Consider the following 20,051-nt stretch of genomic DNA (forward strand, 5'->3'; position numbering starts at 1 on the left):
GACTAGAAGAGGGGAAAGGAAATAAGGAGTACAGTATAAGACGAATGGGTAGCTTTACGAGATGAAATAGTGAAGGAAGCAGATGATCAAATAGATAAAAAGACAAGTAGGAATCCTTGGATAACACAAGAGATATTCAACTTAATTCATGAAAGAAGAACATTTAAAATGTAGCAAATGAAGCAGAGGAAAGGGAATACAAACTGTGGTGTCACCGCCAGACACCACACTTGCTAGGTGGTAGCCTTTAAATCGGCCGCGATCCATAGTATACGTCGGACCCGCGTATCGCCACTATCAGTGATTGCAGACCGAGCGCCGCCACACGGCAGGTCTAGAGAAACTTCCTAGCACTCGGCCCCAGTTGTACAGCCGACTTTGCTAGCGATGATTCACTGACAAAATACGTTCTCATTTGCCGAGACGATAGTTAGCATAGCATTCAGCTACGTCATTTGCTACGACCTAGCAAGGCGCCATTACCAGTTACTATTGATGCTGTAAAACGTGTACCGTCACGAGCGATGTTCACTGTTTATGAATTAAAGTTAAGTATTACACGGCTACGTCCTTTTTTGCTAGTCTAATTTCCTTGACCTGTTCCAGACCTCCAGCCTGCGTGAGCTAAAACGCGTGCCTTTCGGCTTCCTCTCATACCGGGTTGGCTCTCTTGCCAATCCACAACACAAACATTCAAAAAATGAGATTGACAGGAAGGGCAAAATTGCTAAGCAGGAATGGCTAGAGGACAAATGTATGCATTCAGAAACATATTTTAGCTGGGGAAAGGCAGGCACTACGTACAGGAAAATTAAAGAGGCCTTTAGGGAAAAGAGAAGCAGCTGTATGAATATCAAGAGCTCAGATGGTAAACCAGTCCTAAACAAAGAAAGGAAAGGCGGAAGGAATATATAGTGGGCCTATACAAGGGAGATGAACTTGTAAGAAAAATTGTACACAGAGAATTGGACGTAATGAAGATGAAATGGGAGATATGATAATGCGAGAAGAATTTGACAAAGGTCTGAAAGATCTAAGTCGAAACAAGGACCTGAGAGTAGACGATATTCAGTCAGAACTACTGATAGCCTTAAAAGAGCCAGCCATGACAAAACTCTTCCATCTAGTGTACTAGGTAGGCGAAGTACCCTCAGCCTTGAAGAAGAATGTGCTAATTCCAGTTCCAAGGAAAGCAGTTGTTGGCAGGTGTGAAAATTACCGAACTATAATTTTAACAAGTTATGGTTGCAAGATACTAACACGAATTCTTTACGGAAAATGGAAAAACTCATAGAAGACGACCTCAGGGAAGATCAATTTGGATTCCAGAGAAATGTAGAAACTCATGAGGCAATACAGACCCTATGATTTATCTTGGAAGATAGTTTAAGGAAAGGCAAACCTACATTTATAGCATTTGTAGACTTACAGAAAGCTTTTGATAATGTTGACTGCAATACTCTCTTTGAAATTTTGAAGGTGGCAGGTGTAAAATACAGGGAGTGAAAGGCTGTTTACAACTTGTACAGAAACCAGATGTCAGTAATAAGAGTCGAGAGGCATGAAAGGGAAACAGTGGGTGAGGAGGGAATGAGACAGGATTGTATCTTATCCCTGACATAATTCAATCTGCACACTGAACAAGCACTAAAGGAAACCAAAGAAAAATTTGGAGTAAGAATTAAGACTCAGAGAGAAGAAATAAAAACTTTGATGTTTGCCGATAACATTGTAATTCTGTTAGCAAAGGACCTGGAAGAACAGTTGAATGGGATGGACAGTGTTTTGAAAAGAGGATATAAGATGAAGATCAACAAAAGCAAAAAAGGATAATGGAATGTAGTCGAATTGGATCAGGTGCTGCTAAGGGAATCAGATTAGGAAACAAGACACTTAAAGTAGTAAATGAGTTTTGCTATTTTGGCAGCAAAATAACTGATGATGTCTGAAGTGGACATGATTTTAAATACAGAAAAGCAATGGGAAGGAAAGCATTTCTGAAGAAGAGAAATTAGTTACCATCGAATATAGATTTAAGTGTTATGAAGTCTTTTCAGAAAGTATTTGTGTAGAGTGTAGCCATCTATGGAAGTGAAAACAGATGATAAACAATTAATATAAAAAGAGAACAGAAGCTTTCAAAATGTGGTGCTACAGAAAAAGAAGCTGGATCGATCACATAACTAATGAGGAAGTACTGAAAAGAATTGAGGAGACAGGAGATTTGTGGGGATCGGTTTGCTAGGACACATCCTGACACATAAAGGGATCACCAATTTAGTATAGAGGGAAGCGTGAGGCGTAAAAGTCATAGAGGTAAACCAAGAGATAAATGCAGTAAGCAGATTCCGAAAGATGTAGGTTGCAGGGAGATGAAGAGGCTCATACAGGATAGAGTAGTATGGCGAGCAGCATCAAACAAGTCTTCAGTCTGAGGACCACAACAACAAGATGTCAAACACCAAATTATATTAGCTACTGCTTACAAAAACAAACAAAAAAAAAAACAAACGAAAAAGAGGAAATGGGTCCGAGATTGGTTGAAAAGAAGGAGCAACTGTCCACATGTGAATTTACTGACTGAAATCAGAATCATGGATCCGAAAGATTTCCTAAATTAGTTTCCAACAAGTTATTAGCGTTGATACAAAATAAAGTACAGAAGTACAATACGTTAATGTGAAAGGCAGTCACAGTCAACAAGAGTTTAGGAGAAATTTCGAAATGTCTGGCGACAGGCAGGTCATTCTAATGCTCAAAGTTTACTTCTGTAATATCAGCAAGCTCAATTGCTAAAATTCTATGCAGATGTGTGAAGAAATTGTAACTGCCTGGCAAGGACCTATTGAGACAATGAAAGTAATATATTTTTATTACTCTTTGTGAGGTGTTAGAGAGACTGACATGCATTTCGCAGATCTCTCCCTAGTAATTGCAGACATATGGCGTGTTTTTAGAAATGGGAGTGTTTTTCAAAACTGCTAAGTAACACAACAATCTATACTATATTTTCAAATTAATGCAGTAAGCAGAGTCACAGATAATCCTCTGTTAATCATCCTAAACTGACATATACAATGATTACTCTTGCATAGCCCTATTAAAATTCTTGTGCTTTATAGGCACTTTAAAAACAAGAGCAGACAGAAAACATTAGGACTACTTTTGTTTCTGAAATTCAACGTCAAAGATGGACAGCTAGAAATGAAAATAGACAAAATAGAAAAAAAACATCGCTGGATCGTGAAATTTGTATAAGAAAAAGCAATGAAATGCAGTACTTTAACGTGAAATTTGAAGGACATACACTGGGAAAGAAGTATTTCAGGAGAAGGGAATATGTTTCATAGTGTTGAGGGGTGTGGGAATAAAAGATAGGGGGTCTGTTAGGTAGGAAAATTATCGAGATGAAGACATATGTTGGGGAGGATAGTGGGAAGACAGAAGGTAGGAAAGAAAGAGGGTAAAGGGGAGCTTGGTATGTGGATAAGGTAGTGGTAACAAGAGGAAAGGAGGGGATGGATGCAGAAGGAAAAGGAGAGAGGATCCCTGATGTGGAGTGGGGTATGTGGGAGAGAGTTCAAGTTGCTAGGAAATCTAAATACCAGGGCGAATCTCATTGTATGGGAGAGGGAGTTGGTTGGAGTTGTGTTGGGATAGGATATGGAGCGTGTGTAGATGTAAGGATGATGGGGTGCATTTGTAAATGTGTGACAGCATATCAGCGTTGATGATCAGAGTGCAGACAGTGGAGTTATTGTACTCTTGTTTGCAGATGGTATAGGAGATGTGGAGGTGTTCAGTGTTGGTAGGAGGGATGGTAATTTGATGAGCTGGTACAGGTTCCATGCGAGGGAAGGTAAACTGATGCGGAAAATGAGATGGAGTGCATGGGATTTGAGGATCTGGAGAGACTTACAGAACTTTGATGGGGCAGGGGTCTCTGCAGCATTTGCATAGCAGAGAATGGGTCAGATCAGTGTTTTGTACGTGTGAGTGGAGGTGTGTAATCCACAAGTTCAGCCTGTTAGTAGTTGCAGTCTATAGTGAGCTTTCTGTTGGATGGTTAGTATGTAAGGTTTCCCCATAAATAGCTGGATGAGGGTCAGTCCAAGATATTTAGTCTATTAGTGGATAATACAGTTGTAAATGGATAATACAGTCGTAAATGATAAGGTACAAGTCATGGAGATGGAAGTTGTGGGCGGTTCAACTTTTAATTATTGCCTGGATTTTGGAAGGGTTGATCTCGAGGAGCCATCACTTACACTAGCAGATAAACTGACTGAGGTGGATTTGTAGGGATCATTAGTGTTTCTGGAATGTAGGGTAGAGGCAAGAAATGTGATGGCATCAGAATACTGAAGAAATTGGACTGGTGGATGTGGTTTGAGTATATGGGCATTGTTGTTGTTGTTGTGGTCTTCAGTCCTGAGACTGGTTTGATGCTGCTCTCCATGCTACTCTATCCTATGCAAACTTCTTCATCTCCCAGTACTTACTGCAACCTACATCCTTCTGAATCTGCTTACTGTATTCATCTCTTGGTCTCCCTCTACGATTTTTACCCTCCACACTGCCCTCCAATGCTAAATTTGCGATCCCCTGATGCCTCAGAACATGTCCTACCAGCCGGTCCCTTCTTCTTGTCAAGTTCTGATACAAACTCCTCTTCTGTCCAATTCTATTCAATACCTCCTCATTAGTTATGTGATCTACCCATCTAATCTTCAGCATTCTTCTGTAGTACCACATTTCGAAAGCTTCTATTCTCTTCTTGTCCAGACTATTTATCGTCCATGTTTCATTTCCATACATGGCTACACTCCATACAAATACTTTCAGAAACGACTTCCTGACACTTAAATCTATACTCGATGTTAACAAATTTCTCTTCTTCAGAAACGCTTTCCTTGCCATTGCCAGTCTGCATTTTATATCCTCTCTACTTCGACCATCATCAGTTATTTTGCTCCCCAAATAGCAAAACTCCTTTATTACTTTAAGTGTCTCATTTCCTAATCTAATTCCCTCAGCATCACCCGACTTAATTCGACTACATTCCATTATCCTCGTTTTGTTTTTGTTGATGTTCATCTTATATCCTCCTTTCAAGATATTGTCCATGCTGTTCAACTGCTCTTCCAGGTCCTTTGCTGTCTCTGACAGAATTACAATGTCATCGGCGAACCTCGAAGTTTTTATTTCTGCTCCATGGATTTTAATACCTGCTCCGAATTTTTCTTTTGTTTCCTTTATTGCTTGCTAAATACACAGATTGAATAACATCAGGGAGAGGCTACAACCCTGTCTCAATCCCTTCCCAACCACTGCTTCCCTGTTCTGCCCCTCGAATCTTATAACTGCCATCTGGTTTCTGTACAAATTGTAAAAAAGCCTTTCGCTTCCTGTATTTTACCCCTGCCACCTTTAGAATTTGAAAGAGAGTATTCCAGTCAACATTGTCAAAAGCTTTCTCTAAGTCTACAAATGCTAGAAACATAGGTTTTCCTTTCTTTAATCTTGCTTCTAAGATAAGTCGTAGGGTCAGTATTGCCTCACGTGTTCCAACATTTCTGCAGAATCCAAACTGATCTTCCCCGAGGTTGACTTCTACCAGTTTTTCCATTTGTCTGTAAAGAATTCGCGTTAGTATTTTGCAGCTGTGACTTATTAAACTGATAGTTCGGTAATTTTCACATCTGTCAACAACTGCTTTCTTTGGGATTGGAATTATTATATTCTTCTTGAAGTCTGAGGGTATTTCGCCTGTCTCACACATCTTGCTCACCAGATGGTAGAGTTTTGTCAGGACTGGCTCTCCCAAGGCCGTCAGTAGTTCTAATGGAGTGCTGTCTACTCCCGGGGCCTTGTTTCGACTCAGGTCTTTCAGTGCTCTGTCAAACTCTTCACGCAGTATCGTATCTCCCATTTCATCTTCATCTACATCCTCTTTCAGTTCCATAATATTGTCCTCAAGTACATCGCCCTTGTATAGACCCTCTATATACTCCTTCCACCTTTCTGCTTTCTCTTCTTTGCTTAGAACTGGGTTTCCATCTGAGCTCTTGATATTCGTACAAGTGGCTCTCTTTTCTCCAAAGGTCTCTTTCATTTTCCTGTAGGCAGTATCTATCTTACCTCTAGTGAGATAAGCCTCTACATTCTTACATTTGTCCTCTAGCCATCGCTGCTTAGTCATTTTGCACTTCCTGTCGATCTCATTTTTGAGACGTTTGTATTCCTTTTTGCCTGCTTCATTTACTGCATTTTTATATTTTCTCCTTTCATCAATTAAATTCAATATTTCTTCTGTTACCCATGGATTTGTACTAGCCCTCGTCCTTTTACCTACTTGATCCTCTGCTGCCTTCACTATTTCATCCCTCAGAGCTACCCATTCTTCTTCTACTGTATTTCTTTCCCTACCTGAATAATTTCTTTTATCTCATCATATATTTCATCAATTTCTTCATCATCTGCAGAGCTAGTTGGCATATAAACTTGTACTACGGTAGTAGGCATGGGCTTTGTGTCTATCTTGGCCACAATAATGCGTTCACTATGCTGTTTGCAGTAGCTTACCCGCACTCCTATTTTTTAAATTCATTATTAAACCTACTCCTGCATTACCCCTATTTGATTTTGTATTTATAACCCTGTATTCACCTGACCAAAAGTCTTGTTGCTCCTGCCACCGAACTTCACTAATTCCCACTATATCTAACTTTAACCTATCCATTTCCCTTTTTAAATTTTCTAACCTACCTGCCTGATTAAGGGATCTGACATTCCAGACTCCGATCTGTAGAACGCCAGTTTTCTTTCTCCTGATAACGACGTCGTCTTGAGTAGTCCCCGCCCCGATATCCGAATGGGGGACTATTTTACCTCTGGAATATTTTACCCATTAGGACGCCATCATCATAGAGGAGATAAATGAGAGGAGACGACAGAGCCTTGGGGCACTCCTGCAGTGGGATGGCATGTACAGGAATTGATTTTGTTAATGGTGTCAAAGAATTGGTGACCAGACAGGAAGAATGCAAGAGGGTGAACGTGTGTGTATTTGATGTTTTAAAAGGAGCCCAGAATGCCATACTGGTTGTAGGCTTTCTCTTGGTCGAGGGAGACAAAAATAACGATTTTATGGGAGTTGAGCTGGTGGGGTAGGAGATGGGCAATGTTCAGCAGCTGGTCATTAGAGGAGAAATTGGGATGGAAGGCACACTGGTTAATGGGAAACAGGTGGTGTTGGTTCAATGGTTGATGGATTCAAAGACCTTGCTAAAGAAGAGGTGAGAAGATGGGATGGTAGAAGGAGGTATCAGTTGGAGGCTTGTACAGTTTCAGGAAAATTAGTGTTTTGGACGTTTTCCATAGTTGAATATAGTCTGGAGAGAATAGTGGTGTAAAGGGTTGTAAGGGTAAAGTTCTCAGTTATTTTTTTTGTATAGAATGTGTGATGTGCTGTGATTGGTGTATTTAATTCTGTTTGTCATACTTTGTCCAAGTACTGGAAGCTGGGAACCAGAGGTGGGACAGTGGTGTTTGTGCGTTCATGGATGGTAGAGAACAGGGAATAATGAAACTGGGGATTGTCAGGGATGGAGATGTTCGTGATATACGATGCAAAGTGAACAACTTTTCTCATTTTGTCAGGTAGGGGATGGTTGTTGTTTAGGAACAGGTAGTAAAGGATAGGGCTATTGCCAGTGAGTCGATAGAATCCTTTCCAATAGTTCAAAGAGTTAATGGGGAATGTAGTATTGAGTCTGGTGCACCAGCCCCACAGTTTATTTGCAGTTAATAAATTCCTGATGTGTCTCAGTATTTGGTGGTGGTGTGTAAGTGTATCCCAGTCATGAGTCCACAAGAAGAAGTGGTACAAGTGACAGGATTCTTGGAGAAGGATTAGGGCTTGTAGGGGAAGGTTGGGGCAATGGGGATATATGGTCTTGGCGATAATGTGGAGAGATATAGTGTCTGAGAAGGTATCCTGCAGGAAATACATGGCATGAGGGACATCCTCAGGTTGCTGGAAGCTTCAGTCTTCAATTAAGTAACATAAATAAATACTATGTTAAGTGACAAAATATTCTTAAATGGTGAGACAGAAATCTCATTCTAGTTTTCAGCAATTGCTTGTAATCACTTATATGTAGTAAAGTAACACAGACTTGTTTGAAGTGATGTAAAGATTCGAAAAATATTGTACTGGTAACTGAAAGTGGATCCAGCTGAAGTTCATATTACTGCAGAACAGTCAATATGGTAAAAATGTTTTTATATCAGTGTATAATAATAATTTTTTGCCTTAGTATTTTAGTGTAAATACCATGGTGAAGTGGAAATACAAAATTTATTTGTGCCTTTAGAGATTTAAAGTTGCTTTAGACCCTAATTAATATCCTATATAAACAACAGTGTTTGTGTTGGCAGTCACCCAGTAATGTATGTTCTGCACAGCCACATAAAATTTGCTTACAAAATTAAGCATTGTACCTGTAAACAATGGTGGACTAAGTCGTCCGAGGCCTGAGGTGGTGAAACTAAATGAGGCCCTTGGTCTGCTTAGAAATTGGTATGTTTGTAATGTACATTTTGTAGAAAGTAATATAGATATAATGGCTGAGAAAATCAAGTATTTGTAATGTGTATACTCTAAGTTCTATGTAATTGTAATACAAAAAGACCCTTTTTTAGGGTAGGGAGAACAGAAAGAAATCAAATTTTAAGGACTGAGACAAACCTTCAGTTTTAGAAAGAAACCAAAAAACATAATTCTAGCTTATTACATCAACACAAACAGCTATTGGTTGAGAATTTTCAACAATTTTCAACTCTACCCAATTTTAACTCAGTCAATGCGAAATGTTAGCTGTCTTTATTGCATCAAAATATTCGAGGACTGAGAAATAAAATTAATGAATTAATTATCTGCATAGATGAATTAGAGTCCTCAAACCCAGCTGACATAATCTGCCTCTCTGATCATCATGTGGCCACTGGTATAGAACATTTAAGTGTTGCAGGGTATAGGTTAACATCTCACTTTTGTAGTGCAGAAATGGAGAAAGGAGGAGTTGCCACATTCATCAGGAACTGTCATAAATTTAGGAACATAGACATTTATAAATTTTGCCTAGTACAGCATATGGAAGCATGTGCAACAGAAGTAGAATTTCACAAAAAATCCTTCATAATATTAAGCATATATCAAACGTCTGCAGGTAACTTTAATCTGTTCATAAACCACCTTGAAGCTGTACTGGCCAACTTAAGAACCAAAAACAAAGAAATAGTGGTTGCTGGTGATTTCAATGTAGATTTCCTTAAAGACTCTCCCAATAAGAACTTATTTGAGTTAGTAACGCTATCATTCAACACAATTCCCACTGTGAAGTTCCCCATGTTGTGGCGTAGCAAGACAGCCACACCACTCGGAGGTAGCCGAAAGGCACGCTAACTAATGCAGACGGGCGTGAAGTCTGAAACAGGATAACTATTGAATGGTAGCAAGAAAAGTACGTAGTTGCTTTATACTTAACTTTTATTCTCTGATGAATACAGCGTTCTTCTTGAGACATTTATACTATAACTCTCAAAGTAGGTAAGGCTAATGGCGCCTTGCTAGGTCGTAGTCATGTGCTTAGCTGAAGGCTATTCTAACTGTCTCTCGGCAAATGAGAGGAAGGCCTCGTACGTCTAGTCGCTAGCAATGTCGTCCGTACAACTGGGGCGAGTGCTAGTCCGTCTTTCTAGACCTGCCCTGTGGTGGCGCTAGGTCTGCAAGTACTGATGGCGGCGACACGCGGGTCCGACATGTACTAATGGACCGCGGCCGATTTAAGCTACCACCTAGCAAGTGTGGTGTCTGGCGGTGACACCACACCCCACTAGGATAGCCAATTGCTCACAAACAGCCATTGATAATATCTTTATAGAAAAGTACAGTGAACAAAACTATATTACAAAACCAATAGTCAATGGCCTCTCAGACCATGACATGCAGCTCCTCCTGTTAAATGTTAATACTGAACAGGACATAAAGTCTGTTAAATCTGAGCTCTAGAGGGTAATCAATAAGCCAAAAATTGATTACTTTAGGACAGTCCTCAGAGACATTCACTGGACTGATGTTCACAGTGCTCATGGCATGAATGAAAAATATAACACTTTTACTAATGAAATGCTTACCTTATTAGAATAATGTTTCCCCCCGAAACTAACGAACGTTAGACCAAAGTCTACAAAGAAGCCATGGATTACTCAAGGAATAGGGGTATCTTGTAAAACAAAAAGAAAACTGTATCTGTCAATCCGAAACAGTTCTGATGTTGATAGTATAGCACATTACAAGAAATATTGCAAAATTTTAAAGACTATAATATGAACATCAAAGCAAATATATTACAAGGAAAAGATAGTCATATCAGATAACAAAATAAAGACAATATGGGATATAGTGGAGGAGGAGACAGGTAGAACCAGACATGAAGAGGAACAAATAGCATTAAGAGTAAATGATACATTGGTGACAGATGTGTATAGTGTTGCAGAACTTTTTAATACACTTTTTATAACTGTTACTGAAAAGGTGGGGTTGTCAGGTTCTGTAAATGCTGCTATGGAATACCTCAGACCAGACATTTCAAGTAACTTCCATAATATGAATTTGGCCCTCATTGCCCCAGCAGAAATAATGTCCATTACAAAATCTTTAAAATCATAAACATCTAGTGGGTATGATGAAATATCAACAAAGTTAATTAATGAATGTGATTCTGAGTTAAGTAACATATTAAGCTACCTGTGCAACCACTCGTTTATCACTGGAATATTTCCTGAATGGTTGAAATATGCTGAAGTTGAGCCCCTGTTTAAGAAGGGAGATAAAGAAATAGCATCAAATTTCCGTTCAATTTCACTTTTGCCAGCACTCTAAAAAATTTTAGAAAAAGCAATGTACAATAGGCTTAATAACCATCTTATCTCAAATAACAGACTGTCAAAGTCGCAGTTTGGATTTCTAAAGGGTTCTGATATTGAGAAGGCTATCTACATTTACAATAAAAATGTGTTTAATTCATTAGACAAAAAATTACAGGCATCTGGTATATTTTGTGATCTGTTAAAGGCATTTGACTGTGTAAATCACAATATCCTTTTAAGTAAAGTAGAATATTATGGTACAAAAGGAAATGCTGCCAAATTTTTCAAATCTTATATCTCTGACAGGAAACAAAGGCTGTTATTAGGAAAGAGACATGTATTAAGCTATCAGGCATCATCTAACTGGGAACTAATTACATGTGGCGTCCCAAAAGGTTCTATTTTAGGGCCCTTACTTTTTCTTGTGTATATCAATGACCTTTCATCAGTAACATTACCAGATGTCTATTTCGCTTTGTTTGCCAATGATACAAACATTGTAATAAATAGCAAATCAAGTGTAGTCTTAGAAAGATCGGCTAATAAAATACTTGTGGACATTAATCACTGGTTCCTAGCCAATTATTTGTCACCAAACTTTGAAAAAACACACTACATGCAGTTACAACTTGTAAGGGGTGTCCCACGAGTACATACAATGACAAGCACATAGAAGAAGTGGACAGTGTTAAATTCGTGGGATTGCAGCTTGATAAAAATTCAACTGGGAGGAGCACACCACAGAACTGCTCAAGCGTCTTAACAAATCTCTATTTGCAATGTGAAGTGTGTCAGACATAGGGGATATAAAAGTGAAAAAGCTGGCATACTATGGTTACTTTCATTCCATAATGTCATATGGGATTATGTTTTGGCGTAATTTGTGAAGCCAAGCTAAAGTTTTCTGGGCACAATAATGTGCAATAAGAGTTATGTGTGATGTGAACTCAAGAACATTCTGCAGAACCCTCTTTAGGGAACTAGGGATTCTAACTACTGCTTCCCAATATATTTATTCCTTAATGAAATTTGTCATTAAAAATATACCACTTTTTCAAACCAACAGATCAATTCATGGAATCAATATTAGAAATTATCCTTATTTCTAATATTGACTTCATGAATTCCATAATTTAAAGTCACTTACTCTTGTTCAAAAAGGTGTGCATTATTCAGGAACACAGATTTTCAATAACTTGTAGGAGCCATAAAAAGCTTAACAACCAATGAAATTCAGCTTAAGAGAAGCCTAAAGGATTTATTGATGGCCAACTCTCTCTACTCCACTGATTAATTTTTCAGTAGAACCAATATATGTATATGTATATATATATATATATATATATATATATATATATATATATATATATTCTGCACCATTTCAGTGCAGTAATGTGTTCATTCTAAATAAGTGTGTGTGTGTGTGTGTGTGTATAAGTACAGTGTAACTTCTGCATAATTTCAGCACAGTAATGTGTTCACTGTAAATAAGTATTGTAGTTGTTCTATTACATGTTTGTTAACCTATAAATAAAAAACTTTTTTATTTTAAATTCAGTGCATTAGTGTTTGTAAAATGATTCTTTCTTATAGCGTTGATTAAAAAAGTGATGATCATTCCACTTGGGATCTGTGGATGGTACATTAAGTTATTTGTTTCAGTTGTAAATATTTGTCATGTATTATTGTTTTTCTGAGATGTTCTACATCCTGGAGGGCCTCCTCACTACAGATCAGTTGGAATGAAAGTAAATCTAAGCTAATCAAAAATCTGCATTTTGCCCAGAAACCATTGTGTGCAGTGCAAAAAAATAATAAAGAACAGAGTGAGAAAATTAACTTTTATTTTATATGTCTGGAAATGAAGCTTCTACAGTTATAACATCAGCTAGTTTCACAACCTTAATATGAGATAGTAGTTATTATTTATATCGTTGTAGTAAATGTTGTCTCACGTTATTTCACTGAAATTCCAAATAATTTTTTTTAAAATTTCAGTTTCGAAATAATTCTTTTAAACAATGAGACTAAAACACAAATGGTCGAGAAGTATTGAATTATAAGTTATGTACCGGGCAGTGATTCACTGAAGTTTAATTTAATTACAAATTGAAGGATTTCTTGGGCTGTCCATTTACCAGCAACGTCCACACACGCATTGGTTGCACATAATTGCCTACAATACCTTTTTATTTCTTGCAGAACCTACTCCTAAGCAAATTGATCTAAAATTTCTACTGGATTCTCCAGAGCTACAGCCAGAGCGTCAGCAGAGGCTTAAATCATAAATTTTGTTTCAACAACATGGAAAATTTTGGTGATTACTTTCATGGCTATGTATCGTTGTCCACAGTCTCATAATAATTTGGTCTATGGATTCAAACATTGATTGATGAACTTCTTCTTGAATGGATATTCCAGCATCTCAAGCTATTTTGCACAGAATTCTTTCAAGTACGCTGCTTCTTTCGCATCAGTCAATGTTAATGTTCATATCATTGCTTTTTTTAGTGCCAAAGGTAACAGTAGTGATATGGTTACAATGTCTGTGTTCATACAGTGTCTGTTTAGTAATGTGAAGATACAGACACTGTATAAACACAGACCCTGTAATCATTACTGATGTATCTATGACTCATTGGGCTAAAACGACGACCAAATATTTGTCTCTCCCTGTCTGAGAATCACGAAATGTGCAAGCATAAGGGTTGTGGACTCACTGATATAAGCAAGTTCTGGAGGAGTGCTGAGATAACTGAAGTGGTTAAGACAACCACTTGTTATAAGCAGGAAGTTTGGGTTCTAATCTCAGTTTGTCAGAAATTTTCAAGTTTTGCAAACAGCTTACGTCAATATGTATTCGCAAAATGCGAATCTGTCTGTAACTGTAGTTTGTTCACTCACTAAAAAGTCGTCCAGAGTTTGTAATTTGGCGACTCGTTTATCCAAAGTGATTTTTGGAGACTATATATTGTCAAACTAAATTTACTAATTCCATTATCATATGCCTAAAGTTGATATATGTAAATCAAAAAGATAAAATAAAATATATCTGAAGGAGCAAGTTTGCTGCAGATTTAATGTAAATGTTTGCCTTGGTTGGATATTATGCATGCTAGGATGTGATAATAATTCTTTCCACATTTTCTTTTTTGACCTTAACTGAATTTTAATGAGTACTCCAGAGAGCTTCACACAATCATTTCTCTTTTCTATTTTTCTACAAGTAATTCCCACCTATGTGTAGGAGACAAGAAGAATTAATATAACTTCTCTATGGCTCCAAAGCAGGTGATGCTAGAAGGAACACATGAGAATGCATGAACTCCACATGATTTAAGGCATGAGTAGCAGAGGGACTGAACAGGGCTTTTGGATTGAGTGCTAGAATTTTACGTTGTAAACCTTAATGTACACCTGACGTTGATACAGCATTGTCATTACCTTGAGCCCCACACAACTCAATATCTAGACCATCTTTTTCTAGCTGCTGTTGAATACCTTTCGACATGACCTCTGCAGTCCTTTCTGACATAAAGAAACCTAAAAATGATTCTCAGACTTCCACAATGTGGTGTTCTATGTAGATGTATTTAGTTATTTGACTTAGTTGGTCAATTCTGCTTTCATCAGTAGTGCTTTCAAAAATTATTTCTTAATGTTTATTTTGTTATATATCTGCAACAATTTAGTTCTTAACATGTTCACCCAAAATAAAACTAAATTCATTTTGTGTCAATTTCCACAAATATGAGGGCGCTCTGTTTTACTAACTGGCATACTCTTCAAGCTTTAAACAATGCTCTTTCAATACTGGATCATATTTCGCCATTAGTTGCACCAATTATAAGAAATTTTCTCTGTTTACCAATGAAACATTTTCGCAATGACTGTGGAAAGAAAAGTTTTTCTGGGCTAAAAATAGTCTAATATCTAAAAGGTGATGCCAAATGTTTATCCAGTTGCTGTTCTCATCATTAACAACCTCCTGATTATGCTTGTCAATGGTTTTAAAAGAGAATGTTTTTCTAAATTTGATAAATGTTTAGGTTATCATTCATGCTTTGATGTCTTTGGATTTAATGTTCACAACTGAGAGAACCCAGAAATGAATTTATTTTTGTTTGTATACAGGCACACAATCGCCAGCAAAAACAGTACAGTTTCTTTGTTAATGGCGAGTATAGCATCAATTTTCTTAAATATTTAGTCATTTTCAGATGCAAGTAAAACCATAACAACGATGTGTTCTCTGAATTTATTCACCTGGTCGTTATATAGGTTCAAAAGTTCTTCCTTGTTTTGAGATGTGTACTTCACTTACCTTTTGAACAAATACAATTCTGGGAAATGTGCAGTATTACTGTATGAAGGAGAGTTGAAGTCAGATGCATCAGAAATATGTTCATCCTCAGTAATTTTCTCATAATTATTACATTTATCATTTTTTTCCATGTCATTAAGGGGACGTTGTATGTCCTATGCCGCCAATGTTAAATTATCGAATTTTGTGACCCATTATCGAGGAAACTTTTTAAGACACCAACTTACAATTTTCCATAATTATTGAATGCACCTTTCTAGACACACTGAACTAGAATTATTACTAAAATTGTATTGTGGGGCTGTTATCTTTCTTTTTCAAACACTCAGTATATATATATATATATATATACATATATATATATATATATATATATATATATATATATATATATATATATACAGGGTGTCCCACTCAAACCTCCCTGATTTCAAAGACCCACGGTACATATGACAATGAAAATTGCACCACATAGTACAGCATCTCAAAGAATTTATTTATTTATCATCAATAACCTCTACATGTGAACCATTTGTATCATGAAGAATATCGAGTCTATATTCACTTTCTTGCCAAGTTCTTTGTAACATTTCCTCTGTTATTGTTTCAATCACATTAGTGATATGGTGTCGCAATGTAGGAATATCGTCCAGTTTGTCGCATACACGTCGTCCTTCACGAATCCCCACATGAAGAAACTAAGCGGCGTAATGTCACGTGAAAGTGGTGGCCAGGCAAAGGGTCCTCCACGTCTGATCCAACTATTGGGAAATTTCCTATCCAGGAACCCGCGAACAGCCATTGACCAATGCGGTGGGGCTCCATCTTGTTGAAAAATGACGTTGGGTTGCAAGTCTTGTATCTGAGGGTACACAATCTGCTCCAACACGTCCAGATACACTGACCTGTTCACTGGGTTTAGGGCTATTATGAACATGTTCAATGACGATGTGCGAATTCTGCAAACCCCAAATTAGAACATTATGCCTATTAACCCTTCCTGATAGATGCAAGGTAGCCTCATCTGAGAAGAAACATCTTTTCATGAAGCTGGCATCCATATCAATACGCTGCAGCGAATCCACAGCAAATTGTTGTCGGCATGGTTTGTCGTTCGGCATCAGGTGTTGCAGAATTTGCATTTTGTAAGCATACACACGAAGATGCTGGTGAACTACACGATGCAATGTTGATCGAGGTACATCGAGTTGCCTAGATGCTTTACAAATTGACTTACATGGGATTCTGAGAAATGTTTGTCTGATGTCCTCCGCTGTCTCTTCGGAAACTCCGTAATGTGCAAGGTCAGAATGTTTCAGAACACTTCCTGTTACCAGAAACTTCCTATAACATTCCTTAATTGTTTTCACATCAGCTGGCTCACATTCATACACACGAGGATAATTTCATTGCACAGTAATCGGCGATTTTGTTTCTTCAAACCTTACTACTGCTTGCGCGTACTGCTGTGGAGTCGCCATTTGCACTTCATGCTATTATGCTGCACTCTGGCAACGATACTTGGTACTTCTGAAGCGAGAATATAAATTCTTTGAGTGGTGCATTTTTCATTGTCGTATCTACTGTGGTTTTTCTCTCCTAGGTCCTTGAAACCAGGGAGGTTTGAGTGGGACACCCTTTGGTATATTGAGTTTTCTAAACAGAGGTCAGCAGTGGTCTGTTGTTCCAACCCTACTTATTTCTCTTATAACTTTTTTTTGTATCTTCAATATATCACTGATATGTGTAGAGTGGCCTCATAATAGCAGTCCAAAATAAAAGTGAGACTGGAACAGTCGAAAAAATGTTAGTTTTAAATAGTTAGGAGTAACTAAATCGCTCTGTTTGCACATTAGGTATTTTACCCTTAATATTGTTGTGGCTGATGTGTTCTCCCCAGCTCTATTTGGTGTCAATACGGATTCCTAAAAGTTTAAATGTTCTAGTTTCTATATCATTACATAGTACTAACAGTAGATTGTGGTTCTTATCAGGATTACACAGCAGTTTGTTAGAGAACCGTTTTACTGCAGCATTTAGTGATTTCACTGACATTTGTTGTAATGTTCGTGTTTCCTGGTGAGTTGCAATTATCGCTGTGTCATCTGCATAACAGACCACAGACTGAGAAACATGATATGGCAAATCAATGATGGCAATTAGGAAAAAGACTGGTCCAAGCACTGATCCCTGTGGTATCCTGTCTATACCATTTTCTGTTGAGAATCTCTGTTTCTCACGGAAACTTATTGTTTTCTGTGGCTTAAATATAAAGCAATTAAGCAATTATTTTTAGTGCTGTAGTTCATACTCCATAACATTCAAGTGTCCCAATCCATATTTCAAAAGGGATACAATGAAAGACCTTACTTAGGTCACATAAAACCAATGAGGCTTTATCCCTATTTTCAAAGGCAGTAATTTTCTGGTTTACAATGTCAAGAACTGCTGGGGTGGTATTTTTCCTCGTCTATAACCAAACCATTTGTTGGAAAGGAGATTATTTTCTTCAAAAACTCATTTAATTGATTGTATATAAGAGTTTCAAATATTTTGAAAATTACAGGAACTGTTGAGACTGGTCGATAATTTTGGGGGAGATTTTTGTATCCTTTTAAAAAAATGGTATAGCTTTTGACATTTTTAATGACGCAGGGAAAGTTCAGAACTAAAGACATACGTTGAAAATGAAGGCTAAAAGTTCACAGATAGAATTGATAGTTTTCTTGATAAATTAAGTTGATAGCCAGTAATTATCCATAGTTTCAGAGTTGGAGAATTTTTGAACTGCTTTTATTAGATCAGTGGAAGTGATAACTTTCCACTGGAAAGACTGTTTCACTAGCAGCTGCTTACCAAGTAGTTCACTTGCAGATGTCATGATAAAGTTTATTCTGTTTCCTATTTCTTTCACTGAAGACGCAAAGAACTCGTTCAATTTGCATGGTTCAAGTGATACTTCCTGTGTATGGTTAGGGGAATGTCTTGTGTCCAAGCCGCTTTGCACTTGTTCGGTGCAGTTTCTGTAAACCTTTCAACCACTGATTGTTTCTCATTAAACAGCTTAGTTTTATAAAACGGTTAATAGAAGTTTAAGTCCTTGCATTTCTGATCCTGTTAGTGTGTACTGGCAAATTTCGAGAAAATAATAACCTAATCATAAATGTAGGTAGTTCCTTTTTGGGCTCTTTATATAAACAATAATACAATAACTTTTCCACTCACTTAAAACACCACAACAAAAATAAAGAATTACGTTAAATATCTAGTATCTCTGAATTTATGAAGAATGAAATGAAATGAAGGTAACACAAAGCTCAAGGTATTCTAGAGTGCATATGCGAGAGGACTGTTTAGGTTTTTTCCCATTTGAGTGGGAACTGTCCAAGAGTTTCAAATGGAAGTCGAAGGGAAGTCCCACAATGCCTACTATCTTCATTTCGTCTCTAAATATGTTACAAATCATAACGTAATTCTGCAACAGTAAGGTTCAAATTGATTGTCATGTAGCTGTTCTTTAATAGGTATTCGGGAGGATGACGGTTCAATCCTTCATCCGGCCATCCTGATTTAGGTTTTCTGTGATTTCCCTAAATCGCTCCAGGCAAATGCCGGGACGATTCCTTTGAAAATGCATGGCCGAATTCCTTCCCTGTCCTTCCCTAATCCGATGAGACCGATGACCTTGCTGTCTAATTTCCTCCCCAAAACAACCCAACCCAACCCTTTAATAGGTGTGTTGTTATTTATGTTTCATATCGAAGCTGCCATAGAGCGAGCAGAGTACACTGACTATGACAGGATAAAGATGTATAAGATGTTGAATGTGTTCATCAGAAGAAAGAGACACAAAAACTTTTTCTGTCATTGCTCCAGGCATATAAAGCCTTGATGACTCTAGAGTTGATGATGATGTCTTATAGTGGTACAAAGAAACGAAGAATGATCGGATCTGATCGAAATGAAGGGTTGTATGATATTCCTGACAAGTAGAGTGTTAACTGAGCTAATTATTGAATATGACGAGTATGGTTCGCTTCCAAATCAACACTCATTCACCACATTAACTCTTCCTCCGCTTGCCCTCATGTATCTTTCCACAATCAACACTCATTCACCACGTTAACTCTTCCTCCACTTGCCCTCATGTATCTTTCCATAAATGACATGTGACTGTTTCCATTTGTACTGGAAATGCAGGACATGCGAGCGGACTAGATGTTTTCTGCTGCTTCAAGGTAGAACACAGAGTTTCTGCAATACTCCACTAACCTGAGATTTTCAATAGATGCCTTTTCCCCAGTCAACGAGTTGGTCCCAGTGCAATTGGGGTGAGGCTGTAAAATAACAGTTGGGATGGCTAAGGCTCTCAATTCTATTGAATGATCCGATAAGTTCTAAATTAATTGGGGTGAGGCTGTAAAATAACAGTTGGGATGGCTAATGCTCTCAATTTTATTAAATGATCTGATAAGTTCTAAATTTGGGCTGCCAATAGCTCTTCGTTTATGCATAACACACAAAGCAGTAAAGATATAAACAGCAAATAAACTGTTTTGCGCATATGTGTCTACAAAGTCAAAAGTTTCACAGTTTAAAGTTAGAGGTAATCAGAAGTTTACCAGAATGGAAAATGGTCCCAGCATAGCACAAAAGGTGAATATATTCTTGGCCAAGTTAGGGATACAAAAGAAGGGAACTAGCTTTTCGACTTACCTGACACCTTCAAAGACATTTAAATCAGAGCACCTTGACAATTCAAACTTTTTTACTTGTCAGTATTAGTACCCAT

The sequence above is a fragment of the Schistocerca cancellata genome, chromosome 4 (assembly GCF_023864275.1).
Source record: "Schistocerca cancellata isolate TAMUIC-IGC-003103 chromosome 4, iqSchCanc2.1, whole genome shotgun sequence".
NCBI lineage: Eukaryota > Metazoa > Arthropoda > Insecta > Orthoptera > Acrididae > Schistocerca > Schistocerca cancellata.